This window comes from Dendropsophus ebraccatus, chromosome 14 (genome assembly GCF_027789765.1).
Source record: "Dendropsophus ebraccatus isolate aDenEbr1 chromosome 14, aDenEbr1.pat, whole genome shotgun sequence".
NCBI lineage: Eukaryota > Metazoa > Chordata > Amphibia > Anura > Hylidae > Dendropsophus > Dendropsophus ebraccatus.
Window position 1 is genome coordinate 14,382,968 of NC_091467.1, and position 26,562 is coordinate 14,409,529.

The following is a 26,562-nucleotide window of genomic DNA, read 5'->3' on the forward strand; positions in this document are numbered from 1 at the left end:
TTGATATAGGTTAGAAGCTATATTTGTGGGGCCCCAACTGCGCACCGCTACGTGTAATAGTGGTGCGCGGCCGGCAACTGACGATATACATTACCTATCCACGCTCCAGGGCTGCTCCTGCAGTCTTCTTCTCCAAGTCCCGCGTGCTCTAGCTTCAGAGTGGCCTGTCAGCTGACAGGCGTTCCCGCCCTGTGATTGGCTGAGCGGCCTGTCAGCTGACAGGCCGCGCTAAAGCTAGAGCGCGCGGGACCCGGGAAGAAGCGGACCCTGGAGCGTGCCCTGGAGCGTGGGTAGGTAAAGTATATAGTTCAAACCAGGGCTGCAAGGACATTGGTAATGGTAATAGGCCCAGTAAACGAGCGCCGATCTAGCAAATAGGCGCTCGTTTATACAGGTATTATCGGGCCCCCATCGGCCCGTGTAATACCACCCTTAGTCTCTGCAGGATCCTGGTCTCTGGCCAGGGCTCATGTCACTCAGTTCCTGATCTGTTCCAGTCTGTTCTGGCCAGCCATGCGACTGTGATTTACATGGTCAAGTTATCTTCTTTGTGCCAGTCCACACTGTAAGGATCCATCTTCATTCTTCTTCTAGACCAGGGTTGAAGAAACTGTGTTCTTGCTTCCGTGCCCCCTGGCTTCACCGTCCTCGTCTAGTCCGCTGCTCATTACTGATGGTACTGATTGTTGTTCACGTTGATGCTTGTGCTCCTGCATATGTACATCCGAGTATTGTGTGTTTAGTTGTCCTCTTCAAGTCACAGCAAGTCAAACTGTGAAGGGGACCTTCAGTAGAGTCAGATGCTAATTGAACTGTGTTCACTCAGGTAGGAGAGGGGGGGAGTTGAGTCATGGATCTCTTCCGTTCTGCATCATACAGTAATTTTTTGGCAGTCAAATGGGACTCTGACCCATGGGCATACCTCCAAACCCCAATAATAACTTTCTGGTGGCTGCTCTTGTCACACCGGAAATGCCTACTTTCAGTGATGCCAGGCCTCACCTATTTATTGACATTCCCAACTATGTCTTGCGTGCCAGCGTCAAGACCAGGTATCAGGAATTAGAGATCATCGGAGAGCCTTCTGCTTTTCCCAATAAAAACAAAACACACACGACCAATCAACCCCTTTAAGACATAGAAGTCAATAGATCCCCTTAATTTTTTGTTTCCTGTGTCCATGTAGCTGGAACTCTAAATGCTTTTAGAGCAGAAAAGGTCAGGCATAATAATATACACAAAATGAAATATTAAAAAAGAAAATAGAAACAGATTCATCCAGAAAAAAATCCTAATCCTGAATTAAATTTTTGACAAAAGGATTTTTTTTAATGTTTTTTTTTTTTTTTTTTTAACCCACTTACAATCATCATTGATTATGGACTTTATTTGTGAGGAAGAAGCATTTCTCCTTTTTTTCCGGGAACGAATGTTTGCAGGAAACTCCTTAAATACATAATTATTAACAAACGATAAGTATGATGCCTTCTACTAATGACCAGTCCATAAAAAAAAAACACAAAGTCACAGGGGACTGATATGCCGTATCACGGAACATTCCCGCTTACTGCCAATATAGCTAGAAAGTCACGCTCACTTTGTTTTACATAGAAAAGCAAAGAAAACACGAAAAGGTCAAAACTATTATCTCTAATAGCCTTTGAGAATTTACACAGGAAGGAAACAGCCGAACTAGCGGTGAATTCCAGACATCTCCTGCATCGGTTATCACTTAGAGAGATTCATGCTCATCGCCTACGAAAAAACCCAACTTCTCCAGGGAGCGTTGACTTATTCATGAATTCTGCTTTAACTTTCATGTGCACCTTTGCTTTAAGGGACATCAATGAATTTCGGCGGTGTAACATTTTCATAAGAAGGAAAAGTAAAGAGCAATAAAAAATTTAAACACCCATATTGAAAAGTTTTTTGATGAAATTTAAAGTAAGACTCCAGGTAAAGTTTGTACACTGAGTTATGCTAAGAGCAGGACCTGAGGGGGGACCGCATAATAAGTCCCCATAAATCTTATACCTACTTGCAGCAGGTTTGTCTGTCTTTATAAGCTGTAAGGGGCTCTCCAAACCATCCACTGACAGATGATGCTATTAAACATAGCCGCCCAACTCTCATTACAGCTTACCCCTCCACATAGAGGACACTGGATAACTTGTCCGACAGGATGGGAGCTGGTTGGACAAGATAACTGATGGCTGATCGATCATTCGTCCGTCTGTCCGTCAGTTATTGAAGGTGTTTGGCTGCCTCTACAATGACCACAGTTTCCTTCAAGGCATACCCTAGTACAATGGTAGGTAAATCATATCTTAAAAACCCACCAACCACACAGTTGTGTCATAGATTCCCTGAGGTTGCTCAATCATTCAAAGGTAAAAAGAGTACTGTAAAATTTTTACTGTTGGAGAAGACTATGGTGGATAAATTGAAAACAAGTAGTAGTTACCTAAGCTAAGTCTATGAGAAAAAAATATAAATGATGTTCATATATGATCTTCAATATCAATTAAATTTAACCCCTATGTAACTCTACAGTCTAAGTTGGATATAGAAACCAGGGTCGGACTGGCCATCTGACGGTTCTGGCAAATTCCAGATGTGTCTGTGATATAAGAAAGGCCACTGTGGTAAGTCTTCCTCTCCTGCCCCTGATCCCCCTGCAGAGCGTTGGTACAGCTATAGGCCACCCAACAAGCAATTCTAAAGCAAATGTGTGTAAATGACTAGGTTTCCCATGGTTCCTATAGCAGTAGTGAAGCTTAGTAGTGTGAGGAGTGCAGAAAGTGGTGCATGTAAAGGTCCTGCTGTCAGTATAAGGTGTATGGGGCTCTCCCGAACAGACCACCAACAGAAGATGTCCATGGAGATATAGGTTGGGCATGATTGAAAATCACTGTTGGCCCTCTTTTTGGAAAGGTAAGCCTCAGCCAGAACTCTCTGGCTGCGGCTTAACCCTCCCCCTAGAGAAGACAGGAATGCTCAGCCGCAATGAATGTTCTTGTGTACCGGAAGGATCGGGGCTGGACAGGAGGAATAACTGACAGCTAAATGATTGTTTGACAGTCAGTTATTGATGGCGTATGATCTTAAAGTGTCACTGTCGTATATATATATATATTTTTTGCAGAAATATAAATAGTCCAGGCGATTTTAAGAGACTTTGTAATTGGTTTTATTAGGCAAATATGCCATCATCTTAAAAAAGACTTTCCCCAGCCCCCCCCTCCCTCCTCTCTTTCATTCACTGCTCATTATCAGGAAACCTCGACTCTTTTACATCAGTCGAGCCCTGTGTAACCTATGGAGAGGGGAGGGGGGAGGAGGGAGATTAGTTGCCAGCAGAGAGCAGAGAACAAAGGATTACACAGTGGGACCTGTGTGAAAGCCAGTATTCAGAGGTCAGAGAGGTCATTGCTGACTTCAGAGGAGATAGCCCGGTGATGTAGCTGTAAATTAACTCTTTGTTGTCCTGTTTTGGTGCCTTATCTCCCTCAACCCCTCCCCTCTCCATAAGAGAACCATGAAGACAGGGGGGAGTTAGGGGTAATAACTAGAGAAGAGCCCAACTCGAGCATGGTCAAGTCCGGCATTTGACTAGTGAAGTTGGATGTAGCCCTAGGGAGTCCAGATACAGCCTTAGGCCTCTTGCTGTATCCATCCAACTTCTTCAGCCACCGGTATTAAAATCTCGAATGATTGTACTTAATGGTTGTACTGCGCTCATCTCTGGTAACAACCTGACTTTACGGAGAACCTATGGTGTGACACAAAGTCCATCAGACACCAGAGAAAAAGTAAAGTTTAGTTTTTTCAATTTGAAGTGACTTTTTCCACTTATGAGAGTACCTGCCAAACTTGTAACCCTCGAAAAGAAGGAATAACAGGTGTTTGCAACAAGATAAAGTGTCTGTGAAATAACAGCGAGGGTATTAGTCCTCCTTATTCAATCCTTATTATGGAGGGTTTTTCTTTGCCTCTAAGCCTTATTTAGAGATTTCTTAGAGCCCATAGTTGTCGGCCTAGAGAACCTCCGCATGAACTAAAGCGCGTCTATGTGATGACATTATCTCTACCACAATACAGACATTTCCTGTGCGTGAATTCCTACAGAAGAACCGTGATAGGGATGGCCGAAAACAATAACACAGTATGTGTCACCCGATGTATGGATCGAAGAGCATTTCCCTTTCTAATCTCTGCTCAAATAAGATTTCACTGACTTCAAGTTGTTATCAGCAAGAAAAAAGAGTCAGGGGAAGAAAAATGGCAAAAACTATCACAAGAAACGGAAAAAATGCCTGTAAATATTTGTCTAAGGAATTCTTATGTATAAGGAATGAGCAGCCATATCATATAACAGGCCTGTGTACTGTATAAGCAGCCATAATATATAACAGGCCTGTGTACAGTATGAGCAGCCATAATATATAACAGGACTGTGTACAGTATGAGCAGCCATATCATATAACAGGCCTGTGTACAGTATGAGCAGCCATAATATATAACAGGCCTGTGTACAGTATAAGCAGCCATATCATATAACAGGCCTGTGTACTGTATAAGCAGCCATATCATATAACAGGTCTGTGTACAGTATGAGCAGCCATATCATATAACAGGCCTGTGTACTGTATAAGCAGCCATATCATATAACAGGCCTGTGTACTGTATGAGCAGCCATAATATATAACAGGCCTGTGTACAGTATAAGCAGCCATATCATATAACAGGCCTGTGTACTGTATAAGCAGCCATATCATATAACAGGCCTGTGTACAGTATGAGCAGCCATAATATATAACAGGCCTGTGTACTGTATAAGCAGCCATAATATATAACAGGCCTGTGTACTGTATAAGCAGCCATATCATATAACAGGCCTGTGCCTGCCCCAGCTGCTCCCCCTGCCCCCCGACTGCTCCCCCTGCCCACCCCAACTTCTTCCTCTGCACCCCCCAGCTGCTCCCCCTGCCCCCAGCTGCCCCCAGCAACCCCAGCTGCTCCCCCTGCCCCCCATCTTCTCCCCCTGCCCCATCTTTCCCCCCTGCCATCCCAGCTACCATACTGCCCCTGTCACCCCAGCTGCCCTCCTGCAACCCCAGCTGCTCTCCCTGCCCCCATCTTCTCCCCCTGCCACCCCAGCTGCCTCTCTGCTGCTCCCCCTGCCCCCATCTGCTTCCCCTGCCTGTCACCCCAGCTGCTCCCCTGCCCCCGCATCTTCTCCCCCTGCTCCCCCATTTTCCCCCCTGTCATTCCAGCTGCTCCCCCTGTCACCCCAGCTGCTCCCCTACCCCCCATGTTCTCCCCCTGCCACCCTAGCTGCTCCCCCTACCCCCTCATCTTATCCCCCTGCCAACCCAGCTGCTCTCCCTGCCCCTGCCACCCCAGCTGTTCCCTCTGCCCCCAACTTCTCCTCCTGCCCCCAACTTCTCCCCCTGCCACCCCTAGCTGCTCCCCTCCCCGTCACCCCAGCCTCTACCCTGCCACCCCAACTTCTCCCCCTGCCACCCCTAGCTGCTCCCCTCCCCGTCACCCCAGCCTCTCCCCTGCCACCCCAGCTTCTCCCCCTGCCACCACTAGCTGCTCCCCCTCCCCCTGTCACCCTGTCTGCTCCCCCTGTCCCTGTCACCCCAACTTCTCCCCATGCCACCCCTAGCTGCCTCTTTTCCCCAGTCACCCCAAGCTACCCCCCTGAGTTGTGGTCGGAGAAGTCTTCATGATGGCTGCGCCAAAGAGAAGGAGGCAAAAAGTGAGCGACGGCAATCGGAGAAGACATCACCTGTGAGTCTTTAGTAACTGCACTGTAATCACTTATGTAGTGTGCAGAGCCTGTGTACCATTGGTGTCTAAATGGGTCAGTGTATAGTTTGCGGTTGTGTACTGACACAGCCCCGCGGTCACTACAGTACACTAGCGCAAACTTTTAAACTAGGACCTGCAGGCACTACAACTCCCAGCATATCCTGAGGGCTGCAGACTGTCAGGGCAGGGCAGCATGGGTGCCTAGGGCAGCAAGAACTCTAAATACAGGCCTGAAACACTGGTGTCTATACCTCCCAATGGAGAATACTAGAGTCTATCCTTACAATGGCGAATGTCCATATCTGACAAAAGTGAATACGGGGGCCTATACCTCACACTGGAGAATACGGGGGCCTATACCTCACACTGGAGAATACGGAGGCCTATACCTCACACTGGAGAATACAGGGGCCTATACCTCCCAATGGAGAATACTGGGGCCTATACCTCACACTGGAGAATACGGGGGCCTATACCTCACACTGGAGAATACTGGGGCCTATACCTCCCAATGGAGAATACTGGGGCCTATACCTCACACTGGAGAATACGGGGGCCTATACCTCACACTGGAGAATACTGGGGCCTATACCTCCCAATGGAGAATACTGGGGCCTATACCTCACACTGGAGAATACGGGGGCCTATACCTCACACTGGAGAATACGGGGGCCTATACCTCACACTGGAGAATACGGGGGCCTATACCTCACACTGGAGAATACTGGGGCCTATACCTCCCAATGGAGAATACTGGGGCCTATACCTCACACTGGAGAATACAGGGGCCTATACCTCACACTGGAGAATACGGAGGCCTATACCTCACACTGGAGAATACAGGGGCCTATACCTCCCAATGGAGAATACTGGGGCCTATACCTCACACTGGAGAATACGGGGACCTATACCTCACACTGGAGAATACAGGGGCCTATACCTCCCAATAGAGAATACTGGGGCCTATACCTCACACTGGAGAATACGGGGGCCTATACCTCACACTGGAGAATACTGGGGCCTATACCTCCCAATGGAGAATACTGGGGCCTATACCTCACACTGGAGAATACGGGGGCCTATACCTCACACTGGAGAATACGGGGGCCTATACCTCACACTGGAGAATACAGGGGCCAATACCTCACAATGGAGAATACGGGGGCCTATACCTCACACTGGAGAATACGGGGGCCTATACCTCACACTGGAGAATACAGGGGCCAATACCTCACACTGGAGAATACTGGGGCCTATACCTCACACTGGAGAATACGGGGGCCTATACCTCACACTGGAGAATACAGGGGCTTATACCTCCCAATGGAGAATACTGGAGTCCTTACAAGCTAATGTACGCCATGTCTGTCCGAAACGAGTACTTGATGTAACCCGATGTATAATGCACTGAATAAATAAGCTCATATTTGTCTGGTGAGTGCCGGGCTCCATCTATACATAATAATAGTTGCTGCACTGACTTCCCTGTAAGCTTCTTTATCACTTTGGTTTGACAGCCCTGTGCTTGTGGTGGATTGTTATTTCTAGATCAGAAGAAACATCTCAATTTCCACTAAATAAATACATGAGGTCATTCCGCATTTAGACTTGTGCATCTTTAGTTTTCAAAACAAACCCCCATGAGGCAGAAAGAATGGGACATGTCGACTCCTTGCAGGTTATTTCCATCCCGCTGTCTCCAGCAATCCTTGGCAATGCATGTTTTTAAGTCTAGAAGCCAATATTTATGCCAAGATTACAAACTGCACTTGCCAACAGAATCAATATAATTTCCATAATACTTCCGTGTAGTTTTTACTCATTCCCTACCTGTTTGTATCATCCAAAAATAAAACTTTAAGGGCAGAGTGGACCCTTTTTGTTTTATAAGGTTCTCCTTAAAGTGTCACTGTCATATATATATATTTTTTTTTTGCAGAAATCAATAGTCCAGGCGATTTTAAGAAACTTTGTAATTGGGATTATTAGGCAAATATGCCATTATCTGCATTGAAAAAGACTTTCTCCAGGCCCCCCCCCTCCCTCCTCTCTCTCATTCACTGCTCATTATGAGGAAATCTCGACTCTTTTACATCAGTCGAGCCCTGTGTAACCTATGGAGAGGGGAGGAGGGAGAAGGGAGATTAGTCGGAAGCAGAGAGCAGAGAACAAAGGATTACACAGTGGGAGCTGTGTGAAAGCCAGTATTCAGAGGTCAGAAAGGTCAGTGCTGACTGTCAGAGGAGATAGCCCGGTGATGTAGCTGTAAATTAACTCTTTGTTGTCCTGTTTTGGTGCCTCATCTCCCTCCACCCCTCCCCTCTCCATAAGAGAACCATGAAGACAGGGGGGAGAGCTTCAAACTACTTTCTTAAAATCGGCTGTACTATTGATTTCTGCAAAAAAATCAAACAACAGTGACACTTTAAATCCTAGAATTATTTTACTGTAACTTCCTATATAATTTCAGATACTCAGTTATAGGGGGTCAAACTCAGACCTCTAGTTAGGGGTGTAAGTACAATCCTATAGGCATCAGGGTCAAATTCTGGACCTCACTCTATCCCATTTAGAGATGGGGAACCTTAGACCCTCCAGCTGTTGCAAAACTACAATTCCCATCATGCCTGGACAGCCAAAGCTAAAGCTTTGGCTGCCCAGGCATGATGGGAACCATAGCTTTGCAACAGCTGGAGGGCCAAAGGTTCCCCATCTACTGCCTAATCTATGGACTATATAAATAAAATGAATAACAATCATAGTTTAGGATCCATAGGCCAAGCTTATGTAACCTTAGCTTAAATAAATTACATAAAAAATACAATGTAGCATTTATCAGTATCAGAGCCTTAGGCTAAGATGTATTCAACATTGGGTAACTTAAAAAAAACACATACATGCATACATATATATTATACGTGTCTCCAAGACAACATAGGTACTATATAAATCTTAATAATAGCTATATAATAGCCAAATAATACTGGTATACAGGTAGCAAAGATTACATCATCTATTACTATTACTGACCAACCAATATAACATGGCTAATATTACCACTACACAAAGGATAATATTACCGCCACACCATAACCACATACTATAACCACACAGTGACACAGTTCCGCTTATTAGGCAAGTATATCCCCCTATTTGTCAGACAGCTAGTTACTTTAGTAAACAGGTAGTTTCACAACAAAAGGTTGTTCATAAAATAATTAAATAAAATAAATACATATGTATCTCAAATCAGTAGCTGACAATAAAATTAAAACACCGGCGCTGCTCTGAAAAAAGATAAAACCGTATCACATACAATGTAAGTCCCGAACCTGAGTACTCTGTGACGTCACAAGAGTTATAGATCACTGTATGAGGCAAATTTCCTCAATGCGTTTCAAAGGTTACGACCTTCTTTCTCAAGAGCATGGTTACAGAATCCGACTACAAATGGTTTGTTTGTAGTCTGTAACCATGGAGATGCATAGAAATGAATAGAAACCGTGGACACCAAAAAGAAGGATGTTTTTAACCTTTTTATGTTGTTAGAGAAATAAAAGGTCTCATAATGGTTGGTATAATGGGAAAATAGAATCTGAACTGTACAATCAACCCAATTTTCATACTAGGATATTTGTTTATATATATATGACTACAGCTATATGTTTTCCCCTCTGACTGACATATTCTGGCATCCAAGTCTGGAGTCCGCCTCCTCGGGCATCAGATATAAAGAAGACAAATTATTCTGCATGTATTTTCTCTTAATCATTCTCTGTATATTAATCATGTTTCTGATTCTACTATGGTTGGAGTGTCGGCCCTGGCAGCCCTTGAAGTCAGATTAGATTACAATGATTAGACCATGAAATGCAGATTAATGTACATTCTGGGTTTATCATCACAAGACTTGTATTTTGTCAGTCAAATCTGCATAAACCTTTTATATATATCCATGTTTTTATGATATAGATATATATATATATATATATATATATACTGTATATATATATATACATATATATTTATATAGTTGTGTTATCTTTTACATTTTAACCTCTTAAGGACGGAGCCAATTTTCGTTAATTCCTCGTGTTTAAAAGGCCATAGCAGTTGCATTTTTTCACCTAGAGACCCACTTGAGTCCTTAATAGTTCACGTGATTACACACGCGGCGATACCAAACACGTTTATTTATTTATTTTTATTTTTAAAATGGGAAAAGGGGGGTGATTAGGGGAGGTTTTTTTTTTTTAATTAATTAAAACATTTTTTTTATAACACTTTCACAGTAATTAGAAATCCCCTGGAGTTAGGGTTATTTCCCCTCGGGTTAGGGTTATTCCCACTGGGGGACTTCTAATACAACTACACTGATCTCCCATAGAGATCAGTGTAGCTGTATTACACAGCAGCGATCCATGAGATCGGTGCTCTATTGCTTTGGCCTGCTGCAGACCAATGCAATAGACTACCGAGCCAGGATCCGCATCATTCTGACGCTGAGGCCCATCGCAGTAAGATGAAGGGATCCCCCCTCTGCATTCGCATCACACGCGGAGGGGGGGGGGATCCCGCCGCTAGAGCCCAGGGAAGGCTCCATAGAAGACAGTTAGATGCAGCTGTCATGTTTGACAGCTGCATCTAATGTTCTTAATTAGCGGGAGCGGCGATAGCCCGCTCCCGCTAATAGCCGCACTCCCATGCTGCAGATAGCAGTTGGGATTGTTGCAGTTCAGAGCAGGGTCATGGCGCGGCCCCCCTCTAAACTCCTCTTGCGGACGTATTCCGTACTCGTACGGTGTATGTCCTTGAGAGGTTAATATATGATATATAAAGCCCCTATTACATGGGGCGACTGAGAGGAGCAAACAAGCGCTGTCAGTGCTCGCTTGCTCTTCTTTTACCACTTGCTGCCGCGGCGGCACAGAGCGGGTGAATACAGGGGGGCTAGGTCGTCCGGGCAGCCCATAGAAGATAGCAGCTGTCTGCTGCCGCCCCTCCTATTCCACGTGGCGACGGCAGCAGATCGCTGCTATATTAGTCGTTTGTCTTTTAACATGTTGAAAGACAAACGACTGCAACGATCAGCCGTCATTGTTCATTTCGGCTGATCGTTGCCTTCAATTACACAAGATGATATCGGCCGAATACAGACGATAATCGTTTCGTGTAACAGGGCCTTAACACTATACGCCACCATTATCAACTGTTTTTTGCAAATGCGTTTAAAAATAAACAATAAAGCAAATTAACCTTGATTAAATTGTAAATGTGTTACAGCTTCTGTAAGGTCTTATGTGTCTCCATGGTAACAGACTACAGGACACCCATGTGTAGTCTGTTTCTGCAGTCATAATCTGTTGCACACTTATTATAGATTCAGATAGGTTAGGCCATTTTACATAGTGTGAACCTAGCCTTAATTAGTAAATAAAATTTGGTGTTTCATTCCCTTTAAATAGTAAGAAGTTACAGATGCATATTTAGGTGCAGCTGCTCATGGTTAGGCAGCTGACTAAGGGTTACCTGATATGATTTATCCAATGCTCAAACTGTAATTTAAGAGGCAGCTAAGCTTCCATTTAGGAATCATGCTTTTCCTCCCACTCGTACCTCCTGGCAGCCACCATCTCTAGGTCTAACTGCTTTGTATATTTGTATAAACTTAGTAATGACGTTAAGTATTTGGGATCAATTTGGAAATGTGTCCCTGTCGTTATAACTTTCAAAATCTGACCCAACAGTAGATGTCATATAAAGCAAGTTTGCAATTTACATTCATTATTTTTTTTTTAGTTATCATGGAGAACACGGCACTTCCTGTTTTCTGACTATTTTTTTTTCTCAAAAAACAGGAAACAGTCAGAAAACAGTAAGTCCAGTGTATCCCAGGCCATCTAAGCGCTCAGAGAGAGGAGGCAGTCATGTGAATGATGGACACATTGAGCCGTGACTCTCTGTACTGGCCGGAATTCCTTTGTTTAGTCAGAAAATCTGCCTGCAGGAGACTGGACCTGGATTTCTGGTAAGTACAGCTTTGTTTTACAGCATTATAACAACAACAAAAAATAATGAATGTATATTGTAAACTTGCTTTATATCACATCTACTGTTGATTTAGATTTTGAAAGTTATAACTACAGGTACACTTTAAATGGAAACTCTCAGCAGGTTAGGAGCATCTAATCTGCTGCCAACAGAGTATAGGGTACTGAGGATGAGGTATCTTACCTTCATCCTCTGCACTATTTCTATGCTATTGGCATTTTAATCTATATGCTAATTAGGTGTTTTGGTGCTGTAACGCCTGGAGTCGTGGATCCACTGAACTGTCACTAGCGATGGTGGTAACCGCACCAGGGAGCGGAGTCTAAGGGGCCGCTGGTTTTCACCAGAGCCCGCCGCAAGGCGGGATGGACTTGCTGCGGCAGGCGACCCCCGGGTCGCTACCCCTGGCTTGGTTGCTAGTGACAGCAGGCGAGGCGTGGCAGGAGCAGTAGGCAGATGGTAATGCAGGCAGAGGTCTGTAGGCGTAACCGCAGGTGGCAGGCAGAGCTCAGGAACAATGGTAAAGCAGCGGACAGGGACTAGGGACCGGGACAGTGGACAGGGACTAGGAACAAGGACTGAGGTCAGGAACAACAGGGAGCTGGGCCAAACGCTATGGGAAGCATGTAGAGGCTCCAACACGAGGGACAGGGATTTATAGGGAGTGATTGGTGCAACTACCAATTAGGGTGGACTGGCCTTTTAAATCTGAGACAGCCGGCGCGCGCGCGCCCTAGGAGGCGGGGACGCATGCGCCGGCCGGCACAACGGGTGACAGGAGTGGGGCGAGGTAAGGCGCCCCCCAGGGCCGAACTAGTAGCAGCGCCAGGTCCCTGCACATGGACCCCGGCGGCTGCATGTAGAAATTAACATATTAAACTGAGAAATATTAACTGAGAAATATGAAGAAAATGGGTTTTCTAGATGAGTCAACCCTGTGAGAACTGGGAATTAATTGTCATATGGCAGAGCACACTATTGCTTTTATAGTATAAAAAAAACATAAAAACCCCAAAGTGCTTATTTATGTCATAAATGAAAAGCAATTATAGTTTGAGCGATAAAAACTTTCCGAGCTCAGTGCGGACGCACAACAAGCCTCCCTGGCAGCGGACGCAAGAAACTGTTTAGAGGTTTTACATTCTGTTTACGACTGATTGATTTTTAATGATTCGTTGCGATTGAATGATTAACTTCAGCTCCATCGGAGTACGAAACTACACGATACATCATCAAAAGGAAAGCCATTCGGGAAGGGAAAGGCCGACTCAGCTCATTTTTATTTCCCAATTCATCACTGCACAGCGTCACTTATGAGATATAATCAGACGTGTTTAACGCATGATTTAGTCTGCAGAGTAAGCAGGTCTCTCCGAATTCTCATAAAAAAAAAAATTCTGCCAATTTATAATTAACTGTGGAGGGTTTCAAGTTAATATAATACAACAATGTTATAAAGGGAAAAAAAAAACCTGAATTTTGCATAATCTACAGATTTGGCAGAGCTGAAATTCATGATGCTGTGACACATTCTGATAAATTATACAATAGTGGCCATAAGATATATATGCATGTGTATGTCAGACAATTATTTAAAAAAATTAAAAAAAAATCACTTCTAATTAAAAATCTCCAGTCCTCCAGTACTTATCAGCTGCTGTATGTCCTGCATGAAGTGGTGTATTCTTTCCAGTCTGAACCAGTGCTCTCTGCTGCCACCTCTGTCCATGTCAGGAACTGTCCAGAGCAGGAGAAAATCCTCATAGAAAACCACTCCTGCTAAAACTTTTGTTTAGCGGTAGATCGCCCCAACTTATTATACTGTGTTACTAATAATAAAGTGTCGGCCAGAAAATACGGATTAAAGGGGTACTCCGGAGGGGGGGAAATTAAGTCACACAGATTTTGTAAATAACATTTATTTAAACGACTAAAAACTTAAAAAACTCCAGAGCATAAGAGGTGATGGGGATTTACTACTTTCCACAGAGAATGAATAGAGTGGGGCCATGTAGATGTAACCTGCTGTTTCATCAAGCCAGGATGTCAGGGTCCCCAATCTCAAGAATGCGTTCTCGTTTGGTCGGACCTCCCCGATACAAGAGTGACGGCCCACTGAGCCAATCACTGATTGACTAAGACAGGACATCGCTATATAAGAGTGACAGCCCGCTCCACCAATCACTGACAGCTGCACTATCCTGTCTCAGTCAATGATTGGCTATGCAGGCTGGATTTGGCTGGAGGCATCGGAGACCCAGGGGATTTTTAGTTGTGCGTCTGCTAGAGATGAGGGAGTACTAAAATACTCGGTTGCGTGATACTCGAGAAAAATATTTCCCAATGCTCGGGTGCTCTTTCAAATAACGAAACCCATTGAAGTCAATGGGAAACTCAAGCTTTTTTGCAGGGGACCAAAGCTCTGCACAGGGAAGGTTGCGTGAAAACCTGCAAACTTCAGAAAATGATGGAAACAACACGGAAATGGACAGGAAACAGCAGGGGCAGCATGCATGGACGCCTCTGAGGCTGCCTAATCGCAGTGAGGATAGGTATAGGTGAACTACAGATCCCAGCCAGCCAAAAGATTGTCAGCAACAGGACAAATTGACTACTGAAAGCTGCACTACAAGTCCAAGCCAGCAGCCAAGAGTAGCACAAAATAAAAAGTTTAAAAAATGTTAAGCGCTCAGAAGGACTGTTGGGTTCATCGTGTTGGATTGCTGCCTAACCGCACACTAATTCCCTGCCTAACACTCTCCCTGACAGGCAGCAGCTCTCTCCCTAAGCTCATCCATTCTGCGTCTGAAGCGAGCATTGCGGGACCTGATTCTTATATGCCTAGGTCATCTGATATGGCCAGCCAATCGCTCCTGTCGACATGTGATGCTACGAGCTCCCAAAGACTCTCCTGCATGATGATTGGCTGAAAAAAAGCCACCAAACATGCAGGAAGAGGAAGATGCCATTGTCTCTAGTATCACGAGATGCTCGTCCGAGTAACAAGCACCATGAAGTACCCTAATACTCAAAGGAGTACCAAGCTCGGACGAACATGCTCGCTCATCTCTAGCGTCCGCCATCTTCACAAACTAGTTCCAGACTTTGCAAAAAGTTTGGTTCGGTACCGAACCAAACTTTTTGCAAAGTTCGGAATGAATCACAGTGCAGATTCGGTTCGCTCATCTCTTGTAATAACTCTATATTAAACTGCTGTCGCCACAGAACAGAGCATTTGCCACAAAAAGGTAAACACATAAGCTCATCATTTTCCCTTATTACAACATCTCAGATCCCTCCAGAAGAACACAAATACGAGATAAACGAGAAATATCGAGTAGCTGGCACATCTCATATTTGCTTCGCTGAAATTTGGAAAACTGGATGTAAAGATGACAGGTGACAGTCTCTCCATCCCTGCCATGTCATCAGCTGTCAGCCATCCTAATACACTGCAGTCAGGGGGAAATTGGTTCTGTCTCCAAGTCTGAAGACTTACAGGAGATGTAGGTTTTTATCCATATCTACCTGCCATACAAATTGGTGAAGCTATAGAATTGTTCTCATACTCAAACTTTTGTTTAGTGGTAGATCACCCCAACTTATTATACTGTGTTACCAATAATACAGTGTCGCCCAGGAAGCATGCATTAAAGAGGTACTCCGGAGGGGGGGGGGGGGGGGGGAATTAAGCCATACAGAGTTTGTAAATAACATCTATTTAAAAAAAAAAATGTTAAAAAATAACTCCAGAGCAGTAGAGGTTTTCTATGGATATTTACTACTGTTTTGAACAGTTCCTGATATGGACAGAGGTGGCAGCAGAGAACATTCATTGTGTCAGACTGGAAAGAATACACCACTTCCTGCAGGACATACAGCACCTGATAAGTATGGGAAGACTTAATTTTATTTTTAAATAAAAATCTATATAGCTTTCTGACACCAGTTGATTTTACAATATTTTGTTTTTACAGAGTACCTCTGTTCCCGCTTGAAGGGGTATAAAACATGTTGTAAAACTATGAATAGCCCTGTGTCATTCCAGCTCAGTTTTGCAGTTGTATGAAACATCTGTAAAGATTTTGTTATGTTATTCTCACCTGGAGACCCTGCTCCCCGTACAAGGGCACAACATATTTATAGGCATTATTGTTTAAAGGGAATCTGTCATTAAGACAATGCTATCTAATCTATGGCCATCATGTTATAGAGCAGGAAGAGCTGAGCAGATTGATATATATCTTTATGGGAAAAGACTGTCACACGTTGAGTAAAATCCCTGTTTATTCTGTGGTAAGGAGTCCAGTGGGCGGTATCACTCAATGGACAGGACTCTTTAGCATGGAAACATCAGAGATTTCAATTAATAAATTACAAGTTATACTGAATCTTTTCCCATAAAGATATATATCAATCTGCTCAGCTCCTCCTGCTCTATAACATGATGGCGATAGCTTAGGAAGCAATTTCAAGGTGACAGGTTCCCTTTAAAAATTGATTATACTTCCTAATGATATATCATCAATGTCTAATTGTTTAAGTAGAGACCCATCACTCAAGCCACACTGGGAGGGGAGAAGCGGGTGAGACCACCTCTTAGACACTTCACCCGGTGCCACAACTTGGTTTCTAACTACATTTGCTATGAAACGCTGTAACTTGTTGGTGTAAAACATGGTTGTTAGTAAGAAGGATGACACACAATATTTGTCCATCAATGTGCCGAATTTATATTTCCATCCATAATTGACAATTAAAGGGATTTTCCAGGAAATAAATAAAATTCAACGCATTAATATATATTACTAGAAAGATATTCGGAATACCTTTCCTTATTTATAATCTATTCTTTCCTTGTCTAAGCGATAATGAGGATGTTATTAATATGGCTACTGTCACGTACGTGCACACAAATCCCATCGTAGCATCAGGCAGGATGGGTTGTGTCATCACAGAAAGCCTGAGACTGATGTCAGCGTCCTCTGTGCTCCGCCTGTCACTCATCAGCAGATTACATCTGACTGTATCAGTAATAATGCAGGAATATTTTACTATGTGCCTGGTGGGCTATCACCTCCGCTGTGTCTGTGTGCAGGAGCACAACATGCATAGACACAGCTCAAGAGGTGGGGAAGAAGAAGAGACGAGATTCGAGCTCTTGTTTTCTATAAAAAAGAGATTATATGCAAGAACAAGGATAGAGAATTAGTTTCAAGGACAACCCCGGCCAAAAGTATTTTTTAATATGTTATTACTAATGGAAAGTTAGACAAATTCCTGATGTACATTCAATATGGGAAATGCACATATACAGTAGTGCTATTTCCATTAAGTTAATAGATCAGGCAGGGTTCAGATTGTGTAAAAAAATGCGACGTCACAAATCAGTTGTAATTTCCATGGAGTGTCCATCAGGGGGTGCAGTATATGTAGAAGTCTATGGCACTGTATTGTGTCTATGGATGTCTATGTAATGTAATGTAATGTACAGTATGCTTTATTGATTGAATCCATTTATGGAATACTTTGGGGAGCAAGTGTCCTTGCTGCCCAAAGTATTCCATAAATGTATTCAATCAATACATTTGGAGGGCACCGAGCAGGGAGGGAGAGAGGTGCCTGTGCATCTAACTACCTCCCCCCTCCCTCTCTGCTCGGTGCTGGACACATATGCACTGTACTACTCCTCCCATCATCGGCTCATAGTATGAGCCGATGATGGGGGAGTAGTAACAGGGCTATCCCCATCACCAGTACATCCCTGCCGTCGCCACCTCCGCCACACCCAACACCACTTAAAGGGAAACTATCAGCAGGTTTGGACATACGAACCTGCTGATATGTACCTGTTGCAGCTAAGGTGCTCATTCCAGGGCTGGTCTTATTATTCTTCTACATGGTGCGGTTCAGGGGTTATTTTTACTGTCCCTCAATGCACCATCCCACCCACCTGCCAGCTGGTACGTGAGAGACATGGCAACATGCATATATTAAGATTAGTATTTAAGGGTGCTCGATCTAGCTCAATACTCGACCAACCACCTTATGGTGCTCGGGGTGCTGTTTAAATATACATACTACTGTACTCATATAGCCTGTCAGTACAGTAGTATTAATATTTAAACAGTTTTGGAGCTCCCAGCATCATCATGCATTATGATGGTGGGAGCTCCAAAACTGTTTAAATACTTATTCTATTTTTTGTATATTTCGTGTACACATCACTTTAAGGGATGAAATATACAAAACTTTGAACAAAAAAATACAATAGGTTCCTGCACGACACATTAGAACTCCCGTCAATTGACGGCATACTGCCGAAGTTCTAATGTGTCTTGTAGTAACATATTGCATTTTTTTCATTCTAATTGTTTGTATATTTCATTTACATATCCCTTCAAGAGAGGAAATATACCAAAATTTGACTGAAAAAAATACAATAGGTTTCTGCACGACACATTGGAACTTCAGCAATTGACGGCATACTACCAGAGTTCTAATGTGTCTTGTAGTAACATATTACATTTTTTCATTCTAATTTTTTGTATATTTCATTTACACATAAGGGACAAAATATACAAAAATTAGAATGAAAATAAATAAATACAATAGGAGAACCAGGAACCATCCGCTCTGCCCTGCAAGGGGCACCTGGTTAAATGTTCAAGTCTCCCATTGATTTCAATGGGTTCCTTAGTCAAGTTCAGCACTCAAGCTTTGAAAAATGTTCAACTTGAGTAACATGCACTCGAGCATTTTATTGCTCGCTCAACACTAACACCCACATATGCATATATGTATATGCATAAATCGCTGTGGATGTACGAACCTGCTGACAGTTTCCCTTTAAATGAAGCTACTTTTCTACATGCTTTATGGTAAAACAATGCAAAATAATAAAAACCCATAGACCATATTTAGCATTGACGTCTATCTGATTAATTCAGGAATTGGTAATAGCCAGAGGGTACAATGAAACCTGTCACTATCACACATATATAGCAGTAGAGACCTAGAGCAAAATGTGTCATTGTGCTATCACCAGGTAGCATCCATAATGAGATCTCATGTCAGCCACGCTGCCCGCCAAACGTCTCAACCGCGGAAGATCCTGCACAGTCACTTTCAGCATGGAATGACTGTCATTATGGAGGGAAGGGGAAGGGCAAGGCATGCCTATGCTTACTCTATACAGTACACTGAGGTCTATAAATAAATGCTTGAGTAATCCAGACGAGACCACTTGTCATCGCTGGATACAGTAAAAATTTTTACCCAATTAAAAGTATAATAGTACAATAGCAATCATGTGCCGAACAATAAAAACACAAAACTGTGCCTATTTTTTTACAGCATTTTTGTTGAAATTTTTGTGTACATGATAATTTCAGGTAAAATACACATTAAAAACATGGGGGGAGATTTATCGAACATGGTGAAAAGTGAAACTGGCTCAGTTGCCCCTAGCAACCAATCAGATTCCACCTTTCATTTTCCAAAGAGTCTGTGAGGAATGAAAGGTGGAATCTGATTGGTTGCTAGGGGCAACTGGGCCTGTTTCACTTGACACCATGTTTGATAAATCTCCCCCATGGTGTTCCCTATGCAGTATAGCCACTCATCAACAGATAAACAGATCCGACTTTGGGGGACAATTATGAAGACCCGCGTACTCGTTCTTAAATTAGGCCTCGCCCCCAATTGCCCCGCCGGATTCACGCCTCTTAGTGAATCCCATGCCTCCTCCCGGCCAAGCCGTGTTCCCCCTGCCCACCCATCAAGCGAGCAGGGGATATGGCAGGAGAGCGCCAGACAGAAAGGGGCAAATCTGCGCCTTCTCTCTGGTGTATGCCAGGGCGCAACATTAGTAAATGTCCCCCTTTCTATTTAATATGTACTTTCAATTTTAACGTTTTGCTGTCAGGATCGGGCGATACAGACAGGACAAGACAGTGGGCCCTAGGTCTGAACTCACCCACTGTCACCTGCCTACTTGCCTCAATCGGCCCTAGGCGGCCGTGGACAACCACGAAGACGTTCCCTACACTGATAAAGTGCACACAGAAGGAGACGGACGAACAAACATAAAAGAATGGTGAACAAGCCGGGTCAAATCCACACAGGCAGCGCAGTACAAAATCAGCAGGCAAAGGGATCGTCAAATAGTCAGGCAGAAGGTCAGATAACAAGTCGAGCAACACACAGGGATTAGGAGAGGGGTTCGCAGGAATAGCCAGGGGAGCTGGGACCAGGAGTTAAAGGGGTAGTGCGGCGGTAAAAAATTATTCACAGAATAACACACATTACAAAGTTATACAACTTTGTAATGTATGTTATGTCTGTGAATGGCCCCCTTCCCCGTGTCCCACCACCCCCACCCGTGTACCCGGAAGTGTAGTGCATTATACATACCTGATCCGTGCCGACACGCGTCCGCCATCCGCGTCATCAGCTGCTCAGCCGCGATTGGCTGAGCATAACTGTGCTCGGCCAATCGCGGCTGAGCAGCTGATGACGCGGCCGGCACTCGGGAAGATCGGAGGTGTTCGGGCCGGCCGGCCAAAGATGACGTTTGGCACAAGATGGCGGACGCGTGTCGGCACGGATCAGGTATGTATAATGCACTACACTTCTGGGTACACGGGTGGGGGTGGTGGGACACGGGGAAGGGGGCCATTCACAGACATAACATACATTACAAAGTTGTATAACTTTGTAATGTGTGTTATTCTGTGAATAATTTTTTACCGCCACACTACACCTTTAACTTAAGCCAGCGCTGGGACTCAGTCTCTGTTTTGCTTTTATGCTGACCAAGAGCCCGGTCTGGATCCTCATTGGACCGGCGCTCTGATCTTCCAGGTACAGACAGGCAGAGAAACCTGTCAATCACAGCAACAACACAGGTGTAAAATCAAGTCCAGGAGCTTCTCAGCTTAACTCCTGCATAGCCAGAAGCTGAGAAGCAATTGGGTGTGGCACACAAAAGCAAAACACCAGGTCCAGTTCACACAGGCTACTGCAGATTCCTGACATTTGCCTTGTCAAAATGTTATGCCAGCAGTTTTGATGATTGAGGGTGTCCCAGCTTAGAAGGTGTAGAAATAAGAAAAAGCCCGGCACTCATGATTCTTCTTTGCATCTATATGGAAACCATAGCGTTTCGGAGATTGATCACAACTTTTTTTCTGATTAGATAGGTTATTACTGAAAAACAATGACTGGTTGAGCACTGACACATTCACTCTTCTAATCTGAATATATTAGCGTTTTATTTAGATTCTCCATATGGATATGAAATGTTTGCAGGAATGTGAGAAGTGTTATGTTCCCACTGATATCAACACAGTTTAAGAATTGTTATTTCCATGCGTATAGATTCTAGTGTACATGTAATATGCATATTAACGAATCAAAAATAATAAATACAGGAGAATAAGATGCTTCTATCTCCTAAATCTAAAGTAACATGGAGGGGGGGGGGGGGGTTCCTTTAGCCTATGAGCGGAATGTCCACCTTCTATCTATACAGAACATATGCATCCATTATTATGCTAGTAATAGGTCTTTGGTATCTATTATGGATGGAAAGAGTGAGAAAATCCCGGCACTCACCGTCGCTGATCATTGTCTGTCATTTGTCTTTCAACATGTTGAAAGACAAACGACTATGATAGCAGCGATCTGCTGCCGCCGCTCTGAGCGACATGGGCGACGGCAGCAGACCGCTGCTATCTTCTATGAGCTGCCCGGACGATCAGCGATCACCAGGGCAGCCCCACACGGCCCCCCTGCACTCACCTGCTCGCTGCCAATGCATGTAATAGAGTCGGCAGCAAGCGGGGAAAGAGGAGGAAGCGAGTGGGGCTTAAGAGCCGAAACACGTCCTCCATGTCTCCATGTACCTGTGTGATGCATGCACTGAATAAAGAAGCATTACTTGATTTGGTGAGTGCCAAGATTTTCTGACTCTAATCCTCTAGGACTTACCCTACCACGAGAACCACGGCCATCTTCACAACATACTATAGGTGGACAGCATCAGGACATTGGGTTAATGATACATAGGTGCCATGATGTTGAATGGTCTGTCACATTCACCGTTTTTTTTGCTGTCTAGTGTCAGGATTTGTATACAAGACAACAACAAAAAAAAATGAGAGTGGGGAGAAGTAAGTACAAAAGTTGAGCTCGATTTGAGCATGCTTGCGTTAGATCACTCAGCATTTGATTACTGGTGGCTGAAGAAGTTGGGCGCAGCCCTAGGGAGTCCTGAAACTTTCCAGGACTCCCTAGGGCTTCATCCAATTTTGTCAGCCACCGGCATTCAAATGCCGACGCACCGACTCAAGCATGCTCGAGTCACGCTCAACTCTAGTAAGTAAATGGTTTTGTATGATCTTCATTCTGGCGTCTGATTAAGGAGTCTGGTATAGGGCCTGGAAAGGGCTCATCTGGGCTCTCCTTAACGTTGGTGTCCAAGGGTCAGAATTAATTTTAAGACCAGTTTAGGTCAATGTTTGATTGTTGAATCTCAACCCACCTCTCCCCATGCCTCTTTAGGGCCGGATTGCCTCTCCGGGACCCCCACCAAGGTGTGGGATCTCAACCAGATCCGACATCATGACCCTGCTCAGCCAGTCATTGACTGGGGCGGGATGCCTCTGCAGTCACTGATTGGTTGAGCGGCCAGTTCATCAGCCGGAAAGGGCATTTCCCCCCTGAGTCATCATACCTTCCTGCAGAGGTCCAGCTGGTCATGCGGTGGATGGCAGGCATGGGGAGAGGTAAGGACTGGTTATTGTGTTCCCCCCCTTGCTCCTGCCTTTAAAACGAAAGTACTTGGCCATTGCCTGTTCTCTCTGCATCTCTCTTGGCCATTGCCTGTTCTCTCTGCATCTGACGACCCGTTTGCTGGTTGAATAAACTACAATTCTGTTGTGGTGGTAGAGTGCTCGGCTTCTTCTCTTATGGTGACGCTTTGAGGACATTGTTTTATTCAGCATCTGTGAGCACCTCCTGCAACGGGGATCTTGTTGTGGTGAGTCCGAGTGCTGTGGTCTGAAGGTGGAGTAGTGCGGGGGACTGTATCTGGGAGAAGCTTCCTAGGACTGCATCCAACTTCTTCAGCCACCAATATTCAAACGGCGAGCGCGAGTCACGCTCATTTTTTAATCATTACAAATTAGATACATTCAGTCTAGAAAAAACTTAGAAGATGTAAACCATCTCATCTATTCGAATTGAATAGATTGTAAATTGAGAATTTCCAGAATTTTTTTGTTGCCTGTTCCCCCCCCCAACTACATTTTATATTCCTCCTTCTAACAGAAAAAAATAAACAAAGTACAAAATGAGGAATCCATAAAAATTTGTTCAATGTCACAACGGCAGCTTTACAGACTGACTCCATCCACATATATAAATAGCAGGACGTATATTTGTTTTCAGTCTCGGAATAGAACACTGGATGTGGCACGCGCCCAACATCATTATTCATGGCTGAACTCCTGCTAATCTTCCACTTGCTGTCATAAATTCCTGTTATATATGAGCCTGCTCCCTAATTATGCCAATTTTTCATCTACTAATTAGCAAAACACGACCGGCATTTGTTTACATTTGTTTACTTGTACACGTTATCATATTTATCCATCTGGAATGATCCGGAGTCTATCAGCATTCATTTATGGTAATTTCTGCAGGTGTTGTACAGTATTAATACTAGAATTATCATAATTGGCTCGCAGTTATATCGCGCTGGTGCTTGACGTTGCTTCCGTCGTTAAATGGAATACCCATTAGAGTTCTCTGTCTGTCACCCAGATCAATTCGCCTTCTAGTCCAGAATGACTTTGACGTGAATTATACTTTATGATTCTGTATTGGGAAAACCCATCAAGGTTATACGTTTACTAACAAGTCTCCGAAGTTAAAGGGGTATTCTCATCAGCTAAACTATTGTTGGGCGATAGAGAAATGCTTTGTATTGGCAAAATTGCTTACTGGCCCCTTCTTCTCCTTCTATAGTTGACAGCTGATTTCCTAGGTTCCCAACAACTTCGCTCTGAGAGCGGTGGCAGAGCTGTGACATTGTTGGTAAAGTATGCAGTATAGCAGAAATGTATGCAAAAAGTCCAAATCACCACATGCTCTTTAATTTTATTTTTTTTGCAGAAATCAATAGTACAGGTGATTTTAAGAAACTTTGTAATTGGGTTTATTAGGCAAATATTCCATTATCTGCATTTAAAAAGACTTTCCCCAGGTTCCCCCCCCCCTTTCTCTGATCCACTGCTCATTATCAGGAAATTTCGATTCTTTTTCATCAGTTGGGCCCTGTGTAACCTATGGAAAGGGGAGGGGGGTAGGGAGATTAGTCACAAGCAGAAAGCAGAGAACAAAGGATTACACAGCGGGAACTGTGTGAAAGCTGCTATTCAAAGGTCAGAGAGGTCAGTGCTGACTTCAGAGGAGATAGCCAGGTTATGTAGCTGTAAATTCACTCTTTGTTGTCCTGTTTTGGTGCCTTATCTCCCTCAATCCCTCCCCTCTCCATAAGAGAACCATGAAGACAGGGGGGAGAGCTTCAAACAGTTTTTTCATGATAAAAATGCATTTTTTTGGCTAATAAACTCTATTACAAAGTTTCTTAAAATCACCTGTACTATTGATTTCTGCAAAAAATAAATAAATAAACGACAGTGACACTTTAAAATAGTCATACAAAATGTATACATACATATATATATATATATATATATATATATATATATATATATATATACCGACACGTTTCAAGACAACAGTCTCTTAGGTATGCCATGATACTGCACTCAAGTATACCCTACTTGAGTGCCATCAGAGGTTGCACACATCTCCAGGGCTTAGATTGTATCCTGAAAGTAGAAGACATATAGATGCCAAGCTGATTCAGCTAAACATCACTTCATCCCATCCCATACTGTTCAGTAGTCTCCAGGATCAACATTTACAGGAAAATCCATCCAACTAACCCGTCACGTATGACGTGACAACTCATTGCATGTAAAGGCTGCAATGTGAAATCAACAAGCTTTAAAGGCCCCCATTACCCCAAGCAATTATCGGCCGTATCTGGCCTATTATCGGCCGTTACGGACGGTAAGCGATTGGTGTAATAGCTCCTGTTAGAATCCAATGATCAGCTGACATGCACAACGCCGGCCGATCCTTGTCTTTTAATATGTTGGGAAAAAACTAGAACGATAGCGACGTTCTGCTGGTCGTCGCTTCGCGTAATAGCAGCGTAGGCAGCAGACTGATGCTATTTCCTATGGGCTCCCCGGTCGATCTGAAGATTGTCTGGCGAGCCCCTTTTACAGCTCCCTGCAGCCCCTGGCGGGAAATGAGGAGCAAGCGAGCGCTGATCTGAGAGGTTGGCACTTGCTTGCTCCTCCAGAGGGCTTTAACGCTGTGGAAATGCATAACGCATTGGGGTGCTGGGCAATTTTACTCTCCAGTCTTACCACTCCCGTCTCAACCGCAGATTGGCTGAGTGAAGGAGTATCTGCTCAGCCAATCAGTGGTTGCAGCGGTTTCCCTCCTCAGCTGCTGGCTGAGAGGCAGTAGGGAAGATAGATAGAAGACCAGAGTGGTAAGTATAATTCCCCCCCTCCCCCCCAACAGAGCACAGTCTGGCTTCACGGGGGAAAAATTTCTAAAGACTAACCAGGTACCCTCCACTCTGCCCAGCAGGAAGCACCTTTTTAAATGTTTGAGTCTCCCATTGTTTGCAGTGGGGTTCGTTACTCCAGTCGATCATTGAAAAATACTCAACTCGAGTACCTAAGGATGGGTTCACACTGCGTTTTTAGCATACGTTTAGCGGATCCGTTTTTTTTAACGGACAAAAAAAATAGTGTCAGCAACATTTTTGTGTCCGTAAAAAAAAAAAAAGGATCCGTTTTGATCCGTTTTTTTTTTTTTTTTTTTATAATGGAAGTCAATGGAAAAACGGATCAAAACGGATGCACACGAATGCATCAGTTTTTACAATCCGTTTTTCATCGTTTTTTTTTCAAAAAACGGATGAAAAAAACAGATCGCAAAAAACGCAGTGTGAACCCAGCCTAACACTCAAGTATTTCAGGAGCAGAAATCTGGTGAAACATGCCATATACGTTATATAATAGTCAGAACTAGTGTCATACAGTACCTCTGGTGTACACACGGGATAGCTTATACTGAAACGACAGCTACATACATAGCTGGATAGCTAATACCTAAAATGACATGAGCCACGTGTAATACTAGGATAGGCCTTGTCTGGCAAAAGTGTGAACAGCTATGTGTTACACAGCTCTCCATCCAATGAAAGTATATTGAAGTGGGTATACATTCATAGCCTGGAAAGGGAAATTACTTCTATTGAACTAGTGACCCAGCCCTTCCTACCGGGCCAATAAAACTTACAATTTATTCATTCATTCTGAAAGTAATCATGAGTGGGTCAATAAGTTTAAAGCAGCTCATCGTACAGTGTTCATTACTCTCTTTATAACTGAGTACTAAGCACTGGCAAATTGTTATTAATAACGTGTTGGGGTCTGGATTTACCAACCACCTATATACACTACTGATATATTTAAAAAAAATTAGAAATATTCAACTTAATGTCTCCCCGACATGATTCCCTTCCTAAGCAGC